This window comes from Spinacia oleracea, chromosome 3 (genome assembly GCF_020520425.1).
Source record: "Spinacia oleracea cultivar Varoflay chromosome 3, BTI_SOV_V1, whole genome shotgun sequence".
Lineage (NCBI taxonomy): Eukaryota > Viridiplantae > Streptophyta > Magnoliopsida > Caryophyllales > Amaranthaceae > Spinacia > Spinacia oleracea.
This window is the reverse complement of record NC_079489.1, coordinates 155156174-155168227: the sequence shown is the minus strand read 5'-3', so window position 1 is coordinate 155168227 and position 12054 is coordinate 155156174.

Here is a 12054-nt window from a genome sequence, read left to right as displayed (position 1 = left end):
ATAAGATAAAAACTTTTAAACATCTTTTTTAAATAAAATATTTTGACTAATTCACACTTAACCCTTTTTTTTAAAAAAAAAGTTAATAAATAAATAAATTTAAAGAGCTTCAAAGAGCATCAATGGTGACCATGAAGATTGAACGCTTGGAATGATACCACCTTCACGAACTATATTCTCCAACTTATTGAAATACATCGAACATGAAACCCTTCGTGTTTAATATGATATTCAATTAACTTAAAGCTACTATTCGCGTCAAGAATAAAAAAACGCTTACTATTCAGGTTTAATATGATATTCAATAAACTTAAAGCTACTATTCGCCTCAAGAATAAAAAACAAAACTTATAGCTTTACTGTTCTCTTGCTTGTTATGTGGAACAGATATATTTTTACACTATTCTGTGTGATTGGTAGTTTGTTGTATGATACCATATTAACAAACTATGATCTTATAATATCATATAATACCTTCAAAATAAAAAGTTTGTAATGAAGTATAGTACACGTATTTTGTAGTTTTGTAAAAGAGACAAATATTGTATTAAAGACAAAAAATTAAAAGATACTATAAAAAAGACAATAATTTAACTACAATCACTGCATAAAAAATCCGCCTACTTTTAAATCGATCAGTACATTAGTTTATGGGATCACTCTTTTTAAAAGTTTTTCACACTAATCAAATATTTGTGAATGTACCACAAAAATTATGTTTTATGATACCTAAAAATTGTATCTCAAACGATATAAGTTTTTCACACTTTATGAATAGGATGCTCCCGTGCATGCACGGGTCGAAATACTAGTTTATAATAATAAAATAGGTATTAGAAAATAATCAAATACATTATAGTTACAAAATATAACCAAATTAGTGGATCGAAGTTATCTCATTGATAATGAAGATTATTTTTGTAATATCTAATATTTTGATACTTCCATACCTACAATGATCCTCTAACATTCTTTTGACACAATGATTTCTTGTAATCTTATACACTCTTTAACATTTTTTTTGACACAATGATCTCTTGTAATTTTAGCCACTAAGTCAGCTAATTCTACAAAGTTATGTAAATTATCCAATATTTTGATATGTTGATACCCACAATGATCCTCTAATAAGAATTACACCGTGTAATCCTTCCTAGCTTGTAGTTATGTTATAAAAAATTTATTTACAGCATACGGATTTATTTACCGTTGTCATTAGATTGTTCATCAATATGATCAAACATTAAAATAAATTATATAGAAATTTCAATATGTGACGTATTTAGAAAAGCAATACAAAACAGATAAAGTAAGATCAAATTGGGTGAAACAAATGAAACCATTAAAATGAAACTATATATAATAGCTCAAACTTATAACTACATATAGTAGTTCAAACTAGGAAACAGATATTTGGGTGAAACTACCGAAACCAGTAAAATTAAACTACTTATAGTAGTTCAAACTTAAATTAAAAGAACGAAATGAAAGTACATAAAATTAAAATGCGCCACCCAGTTGAAACAACTATAACAATTGATGAACCAGTTTTAGTTACATAAAGTAACGTTTCTCTCCCCAAGAATCGTAAATCACTTCTTTCTTCATACCACCATGGGTTCTCACCAGAAAATTCATCCCTCTCATCAATGCATCGAACCTAGCTGGTACAGAATAGTTGCAATTGCCGCAAAGCATCATTTCATCAAGAGCAGTGTGGCGTGCACCACATGTGGAATGTTTCCTACAGCAGAATTCTTCAAGTTTGCTCCAATCCACGTGTGTATTGGCGTTTATCTTTTTACCGGCCTCGTTGCACATAGTTTTGTTCATTGATAGACATGCAAGGAGAGTGAAGATATCTGTGATCTTTGGAAAAATAAGTTCTTCAAAAATCATATCCCATTGACCGAACTCTTCATGATCCGGGTAGTAGGCTTGGTCAGTGGTGGAATCAGCATTGGGTGCAACATCAGACATCGGCAATTGGCTTGATTTGTTAGCATTGGGTGCAACATCAGCATTGGGTGCAACATCAGCATTTGGTACAACATCAGACATTGTCAATTGGCTTGATTTGTTCCTGATTTGTTAGAAATGATTTTGATTAAGATGGAGAGGGTAAACATAATTAGAATGGTTGTTGGTATTTATAATGGACAAAGATGGATTGGATGTACACATGAAACGAATAGCCTTTTATCAATCAAAGAATTTTTCAGTACGTGGGGATACGAAAGGACTCATAATGAATGATCAATAAAGCCTGGATACGGAAAAACTTGTGGCAAAAAAAAGAGGGTGGATTCAAAGTATTTTCATTATTTCTAGTAATGATCCTATAAAATATGTTGTTATACATTAAACTATTACATCCATTACCCTTTTAGTTGTAAAGGATCATTTACCCTATAAAATGACCAATCGTTAAATATTAACATAATACTTATAAAGTGATCAATTCAATGAACTCTTCTTGATTACATCAAGGGGCATTTTCTACGAAATGGTAATTAATGAAAGATTTCAAAAAAAGTTAATTAATATATTCATTTCAATTATACAAAGGTTTATTGTCAAACTTTTTAAATTCTAATATCATCAGTTACTCCATCCATATTCCCAAATAAATACTCCATTCTCTTCTCCCTCTTCTTCAAAGTGTCATCTTCTTTTCCATTTTCTTCTGCGTCAAAATTCGCAAATAAAGTTTTTTAAAGATGGAATACTTCGTTATGGATCTTGCCGACTCCAACGAAATACCTGCCTATTTACTAAATGTGAAATGGAGTGATATGGGGCTTGGTCATCCAGTCATACATTGCGGCATTAAACATGAAAACATCGAAGAAGCAGGACAATGTTTCATGTGTTGGTGGGCTGGACATACGCTGCGTAGGGCGCACAACCGTGCTGTGAAATATAACACATCAATTACCGAAGAGGATGGTGTATCATGGTCGTGGAGGGAATGCTTGCCGGTGGGCCATGTAATGAAGAGAACTTGAGAGTTGAGGATGATTGTAGTTCATATTGAAGTTATGTTTTGTGTTTGGTGTTTATCAGCAATTTAAGAATTGTCAAACTTGTTTTCTTTTAATTTATAAATTAATAAATTAAAATTTTCCCTTTAAAAAATTATTAAAAGATTCAATGACATCTTGTAGTTGAATGTTTTTCCTTCCTTTCGAATGAGATTTATATTTTATTGGGATCATCTAAATGTACAAAGAATGAAAACGTTTAAAATGGTATCAATTATACGGATTACTTATATTTGGAATATAAGATGCATTGAATAAAACATGTTAGATGATTGTTCTCTAATCCAAAATGCATTAAAAAAAATGATAGAACTATAAGCACAAATCAAATTAGAAGTTTCCACCACTATAAGTTAATTAACATTTCCAACTAAAGTCATCGCGGTCTAACCATGAACCATACATGGCGTTTTTTAACGTGCCACCGTGAGTATTTACCAGAAAATCAATTCCTCTACATAATGCTCGACCCCTCCAACGAACTGTCCATGAACACTTCTCACATTGCTTCATGGCATCCAGAGAGTCGTGATGTATTTTACAGGATAACAACGGCTTGCAACAATATCTTTCAAATTGGCTCCAATCGATGTTCTGCTTCTTGTTGATTCGGTTACCGACCGTCTCTTTCCAATCCCTATTCAAAGCCTGAATTTTGAGTAGATCAAAGATCCCTGTGACCTTTGGATATATGTGTTCTTCAAAGATAATATCCCATTGCCCGAACTCATCGTGATTTGGATAGTATGGTTCAACGATGACATCAACGACATCTACAACATTACTATCTTGATTTTCCATGGAATAAAGTAGATATATGAGCGAAGATATAAGTGAAGGTATGGTACAACCCTTGTATACTACACTTATATGTAGGCAATGTCTACAACGGCTATATGAATTGAAAACAACTTGCCCACCATTTAATCACATTCACATTAGAATGACATCACCGTTTAAATAATTTTAATTTACTTTTAGATCTTTATATAATCTATATGATTCCTTGAAATAAATATTTGTATTCATAAATAAATATTTTCTGGAGATCATTATCTATTTGTGTTAATCAAAGACTCAAAGTATATATAGTGTCCTCAATGAACGTAATCAAAATATATTTAACACACCTTATCCATTTTCTTTACTGCTAATGATTATATTGATATTAGGGACAATAACTGTTGTCATAGTCCCCATAAATTAGCCATTAGCAAGAAGTATTGGCGGGAAATAAGCACATCAATAATCTGCATATGATACTCTATATAGTTAACTGATACTTAAAAGTATATATTAATGATTATAAAATGTCACATAATAAGTTTGGCGGGAAACTTAATCTCTATATAAACAAACTACAACTGTTTGAAGGGTATAACGTCTTCGTAATTTTATATAATCCCAAACATACATTTTACTTAGTCCTACACGATTTCTTCCTTACTCCAGTATATCAAATCTGAATGGCTAAGCGAAAGAGATGTTGCGGTAAATTTTAGTTTACCTACTTGATTCCTATAGTAACATACACACAATATAATTTAATATTTTTAAATGCATTCTGATTTTATTACTTCTTTTTTGTGCTCTTATGTCCAGCACCTTCTCCGAAGGAACTACAAGACCTACAACACTTGAAGGATAGCCACAACTTTAGAATGTTTATGCGGCAGGTTTTGTACTGTCTTGGTCCTTTTCAAGCTGGTAAGTTGGTGACTCTTGCCGGACATGCACCGAACGTTGAAAATATGTTCCAGGAGGAGAGGTTCAACTACATGGTTCAAAATGGTGATATTGGGAACATTCCTGTTAATGACAAAGGGGAACGTCTAATTAGTCTAGCAGAAGTTGATGACCGAATTGTCAAGGTGGAACCTGTGGATTTTACTGAAGAGAATGTGGGCTGCAAAAGGATCAAGAAAATTGATTTCGTGGATTTGACGGATGAATGAAATATGATTTCCAAATCCTAACTTTTGTATTGATAGACTTACGAGTCCACTAAATCTTACTCCGTTCCCGAAGAAAAATTTGATATAAAACTACGTTTTAACTTTATTCTTTCGTTCAATATGTTTATTTTATTTATGATCTCGTTAAAGGTTAAATGATCCTTTATAAGCATACTCAGACTTAATAGATAAAAAATGACTCCCTGCTAGCAGTATTTTTCTATCTTAATTGGTGATGGATATTAAATTTTTGTGCTATAAAATATGTAAACAATTTTTATTATTAACACACATATTACAAATCTCGCTTGCAGAATTACACGCTACGTAGGATCAACATAACCATATGCACAACGTATTACTTATTGTAGACCATTATTGTAGAGCAAATATGAATACACAATTAGTGTATACGATTCAAATAATCTTTTAAACTACTAATACAAATTTCCTATGTAGACGATTATTCTAGAGAAAATCAATGTTATATTTCCAATATATTATATATTTGATAGTAGGGACATTAAATATTCTCGTAGTCCCGATAAAAGTAACAAGTTACCAAAAATCTCCTTTGGAGTATTTATACTATGACGCTAGGAGTAAAGTAGATTCAATTTCCCGCTTTCTTTATCACTTAAATGATCCCGTAAAAGAGTTGTTAACACTTTATAGAATAGTAAATGTTTTATTTTTTCCTTTTAAATAATCGTGGTGGCAAGTGATCCTTAGATAGTAAATCTTTACCACTTAAATGATTCGTCTAAAATGACCCCTAAGACAACTTAGATTATCTTAAAAATGTTACAATTTACGCATATTTTTTTCCCATATATTTTACTTGATTTTCATTCAAAATACTTTACTTTTAATTTACGCACATATTTTACTTGAATTTCGAGTAATCGTAGCAAAGTTTATGAAACAAGATCAACATTTCATCGAACAATTTAAAATTACGAATTAATTAACTTACAATATACGGGGTCACTGCATATATCCTACCATACGGAGAGAAAAAAAAAATATCCTTTGGTGATCGGTAGATACTTTATGATATCGTTATGTTTTTTCTATAATCATTTGCAATCATAAAAAAATGTAGTACGGGCTTACAACGTATTTATACCACACAACCAATTTTATATTTCCAATGTAACTTTTTGATTAAGGGGACCAATAAATTATCTAATAATTCCCATAAATTTAACGAGTTCCCAACAATCAATCATGTTTACTTGAAAAAATATATTCATGTTTATTTGATAAAATACATCAATTTTTATGACTCTTTATTAACTAAAATGATTCCATGAAAGATTTGTTAACATTCGCAACATATATTTTGTATCTACTTAGATTGATATAATTTCACAACACTTTTTTTATTTTCCATTGTATTATTTTTTTGCGTAGCGTATCGTTACTCATTTAGGTTAAAGTAAATAAAATATACGGTTATTATAAATTGGGACACACTTTAGTTTCTTTAGGACATTTTCCATGTATTATTTGTCATTTGTCAATATCAAATTGGGTTTATGAGAAACATGTCTTATCGGCTTATCTTTAAAAAGGATGAGATTATAACGATACAAAATAATTTAATATTTATTTAACAATATAAAATAATAATTCGTTGTTACTAATGACTGGGGATAATAACTATTGTGTTAGTCCCCATAAATATTACGGCGGGACATAACATGAAGTAGTGGCGGGAAAAAAAAGAACATATATTATTCATATTGATATTATATATAGGAAAATGATACCTAAAATTATCTATTAATGATTTTTTGCTCTAATAATTATATGTGTGGCGGGAATGGAGGTTATATTATCATATTTCCCGCCATTTTTATAGGACATATATATGTATGGAATGTTAGCTCAATGCTCTAAGCTCATCATAACTAGCTCTATTAGGAATCAAACATTGTATACTATCAAACACTTGATATCGTTCACAAAACATGGAGGAGAGGCCACAAAAAAAGTTGAAACCCTCTCATGAAGGTCATGAGTTTGAAGCTTGGGATCAGGTTTTTGACCACGAAAATTTTCCACAGATTGATGGAAACGAAATGGAACCTTATAATCCATACAATGATGAGTATGGAGATTGGGATGAGATTTTTGAGCCTTATTATCCAAACCATGATGAGTTTGGAGCTAAGGGCCAGATTTTTGAGCAAAATTTTGTTCCAAAGATTGATGAAAATGAAGTGGAACCTTATTATCCAAACCATGATGAGTTTGGAGCTTGGGACCAGATTTTTGAACAAGAAATTTTTCCAAAGATTGAAGGTATATGTGACATATTAAACTTACAGTCATTGAACAAGAGATGGCTTGGTATTGTAGGTGAGAGAGTTCACAAGAATAAAGATGTGAACTGGAGTCAGCTGGAGAAGGTTTGTTCTAGGCCTACAGATATCTGCATGGTACTCCACCAAAGTTTCCAAGAGTTTGAAGGGTGTGAGTTTTGTGGGTGGCGTATACACGACCGTAGAAACACCTTTAATTTAGGCGTTGAGTATTTTGTCCATACACATGGAGGTCAGGTCCGTGAGTCGGATGAAACATGGCCATGGAGGGACGCTTTGCGTTTCGAGCAGATGTTGAGGAAGACTAACCAGATCAAAAACCCGAATGGATTCTCGTTCATGTAGTGGTTGGATTTATACCTAAGTGTCATGCATGTCTTAATTTTCGTTTTCGTCGTTTTTGTTAATGACTTTTTGTTACAGAAGTATATATCAAGTAGTATTGGAGTATGATACAAACACTAAGTATTAGTGTTTGCGTGGGATTTAAGTAAATCATAAGATATACTTCTGTAACACTTTTGAATCTTTTTAGTATCATAACCTTATCAAAGGGTATTTATTCATTAAAAAGGATCATCCGAAATTATGTTTCATTTTGAAGCCATTTTTTTTTTGGCTTTATAATTAGTACGGAGTACATTTAAAAAGCCTTGTATAATTATTCATTAGTTTCTTATTTTTTTTATATGAATCAAATTGTCTTACGGTATGAGATGTGCAGTAGCAGATAAGATGCGGAAGAGTTAAATATCATAAAAATACATAAATTTAAAGAGATAAAACGAGATGAACATAATTAATAGATAAAAACACAACTGTCTCTTACAATCCAAGGCTAGTGATCCAAAATAATCCATATAATTGAAAAAAGGCCGACAGAAATGGATTCTGGAAAGTTCAAAATGGCAAAATGAACGAAGTAGGATGCATAGATAGATATATTCTGGAAAAGTAACATCAACAAACCATTTCGAAGAAGTAATCAGTTCCTCAGTTTTGTAAAGTAATGCCTCTCAGGCCATGAGTTGTAGATCATTCTTTTTTTCATGCCTCCATGAGTGTTGACAAGGAAATCACGCCCCTTCTTCATTGCATCGAACCTTAAGGGAACAGACCAAGTGCAGATCTCGCACTCCGACATGGCATCTAGGTTTTCATGGCGTTCACCACACGGGAGGGTGTTCTTACAACAGAACGATTCTAAGTCGCTCCAGTCAACTCCTTCATTTGCATGGATTTTGTCACCAGCAAGATCGCAACATCTCTTCTCCAACTGGAGACATTTCAGAAGATCAAAAAACCTCGTTATTTTAGGAAATATGTGTTCATAAAAAATGCAATCCCACGCTCCAAACTCATCGTGGTTTGGAAAATAAGGTTCCTTTTCTATATTGACAATTTTATCAATGGGTTCAGAATTCGCCATTGTATGTGTTATGGATTATGTTTTGTTTTTCTTTTTGCTCAAAGGGAAGAAAAGGTTACACTTTTGTTTGTAAATTTGAATAGGTTTAATTTTGAAGCTTAATCGACATTTATAGGACGACAAAATGATTTTCAAGAGCGGTCTATAATTATGACAACGTCAATATTTCTATCGATTAAAATTCCAACAAATTTATTTTAACGTTCAGAATAGACAATGAAGAAAATTATTTAAGTATCACAATAATTTACATAGTATCATATTATCAGTAAGGTTCAAAGTAGATACAAATTAATTATATTAATTGTGATAATTTATTTTATAGTATCTTATTAACAATAAAATAGAATCCTTTGTTTTTAAGATACAATCGTCTACATTAATTCTGTTATAGTTTCAATGACAACGTCTACGTAGTATCCAATGTGTATTTATAGATTATCCTATTAACATTAATTTAATATTCAAATAGTATTTGATATAGTATATTCAAGTTTAATAATTGTATTTAAAATATTTTTTTGATAATCAGAGTATCCTTTGTTATTAATGTAGAATTTTGAACGACCAGATGAAAATGATACTACCTTAGGGTTAAGAATTTGGAACGACCAGATAAAATTACTTTGGGCTTCTGATGGTCCCATATATATAGATTACCATCTCTGATAAAAAATAAAATATTCTCCAACTTAGTGAAATACATCGAACATGAAACCCTTCGTTTTACCTCCTTCCCAATCTAGAACATTGGGAGAAATTTTTGAGGATGAGATTATTCCGAAGGCCAACGGAATATATGAACTCATGATAATTGAGATGCTTAATAAGAAAAATATGTGTTACGTGAGGGATAAAATTCATTTCAGCAGAGGTTCGGTGGACTGGAGTAGGATGGCGCTCATTCGGCCTAGAGCTCGTTGTGACATAATCCACGACACCATAGAAGAAGCGGGAACGTGTGCACGTTGTTGGTGGGCTGGGCAATTGAGTAGGAATATCTACAACGACGGTGTCGGCTATGGTGATCAAAATCGAGATGGTCAATCTTGGTCCTGGAGGGTTTGTTTGCCGGAGGGACATAAATTTAATATGAATTGACATGTTCTTATTTTAACTAGTTTTTGTTTTTATGAATCATTTTCCATTTTGGTTTCATTAGTTGCAATATCTTTTCAATTTATAAGAGAATATAATCTCTTCAATTAACGAGATAATATAATCGTTTCTGTTTATAGTTCATTTCCGTTAACAACGCCTTTTCTTAGTTTAAATTTGCTGGGCTGAACACCAAATCAGACCGATTACTATTCACGTTTAATATTCATGTTTAATATGATATTCAATAAACTTAAAGCTACTATTCGCGTCAAGAATAAAAAACGCTTACTATTCATATTTAATATGATATTCAATAAACTTAAAGCTACTATTCGCCTCAAGAATCAAAAACAAAACTTATAGCTTTACTGTTCTCGTGCTTGTTATGTTGAACTGATATATTTTTACACTATTCTGTGTGATTGGTAGTTTAATTTGTTGTATGATACCATATTAACAAAATATGATCTTATAACATCATATAATACCTTCAAAAAAAAAAGTTTGTAATGAAGTATAGTACACGTATTTTGTAGTTTTGTAAAAGAGACAAATATTGTATTAAAGAAAAAAAATTAAAAGATAATATAAAAAACACAATAATTTAACTACAGTCACTGCATAAAAAAATCCGCCTACTTTTAAATCGATCAGTACATTAGTTTATGGGATCATTCTTTTTAAAAGAATCCGTATTTGAAGTGCCAAATTAATTTGTATTGCAAATTAGACGTGCTGATGCCCCTTTGTCATATTGGTTAGTTGAACGCTTCCTAAAGTTCATAAAACACCAAGTTTCGAATCCTAACAAGAACTTAGGATTTTTTTTTTTTTAATATCACATGTTTTATGAGATCAATATTTACATAAAGAAATCAAATACATTTTCTATGTTTTTTTCCCTATCTAAATATTGTTTGATCCTTTTGAAAACAAAAAGGATTTTACGTAAAATATTCCCCTCCAAAAAATTCGTGCAACTTTGATCAAAATAAAAATAGTTTCAAACGTGCATATAATTTATTTTATTTTTTTATATCACATATTTTTGGGATCAATATTTACATCAAGAAATCAAAATCGATAAAACCACAATCATTATGGCTTTTATTTATCCTATGTACTACAAACCCTTTCCAAGAAACTAAAATCATGTTGTATTTTTTTAAATCGATCAGTACATTAGTTTATGGGATCATTCTTTTTAAAAGAATCCGTTATTAAGTCAAATAAATTTGTATTGCAAATTAGACGTGCTGATACCCCTTTATCATATTGGTTACTTGAACAGTTGAACGCTTCCTAAACTTCATGAAACACTGGGTTTCGAATCCTATAAGACCTTAGGATTTTGTTTTTTTAATGTTTTTTTCCTATCTAATTATTGTTTGATCCTTTTAAAACAAAAAAGATTTTACGAATTTTACGTAAAATTCGTGCAACTTTGATCAAAATTAAAATAGTTTCAAACGTGCATATAATTTATTTATTACCACTATTTCCCATATGAAGTTTAAACGTCACATTAAACACTGCCCCCCACTTATAAATAAAATTCATAATTATGGGATCAAAATGTTAAAATTTGACCTTAGAATTTTTTTTGTCATGTTATCACATGTTATGGGATCAATATATTTTCATAACTAAATATTTTTTGATCCCTTTAAAACATAATAGATTTTAGTTAAAATATACCCCTCCAAAAAATTCGTACATGAACGATCAAAATTCAAATAGTTCAAACGTATATATAATTTATTAACACTATTTCCCAAGAAGTAGTTTAAACGTCACATTGTCCCTATATAAATATAATTCATGATAAAATTTCAAACTTCATCTTGGGGTTTTAGAGTACTGTAAAATTTTCTCTCCTTGCCGTGAAGTACTAGCTGCCACAAGGCCCACAACGATAGAACCGACGACAACTTTTTCTGGCGTATACTTCCGGCTTCCATTGCCGGGTGAGAACTGTAACATTTTAATAACTTATTAATGTTAATTAGATATTATTATCATTTTTTATATTGCGATTTTGATTTAATAGACGTAATTTGAATGATGTGAAAATTGTTCATTAAGGTGATGAATCGATATTTTCGTAAAGTAATATTATGGTGCCTATTATTTTATGTACTTTTTTGTAAGCCATAAGATTATATTGTCAATTCATGACTATCTTACACCTTATC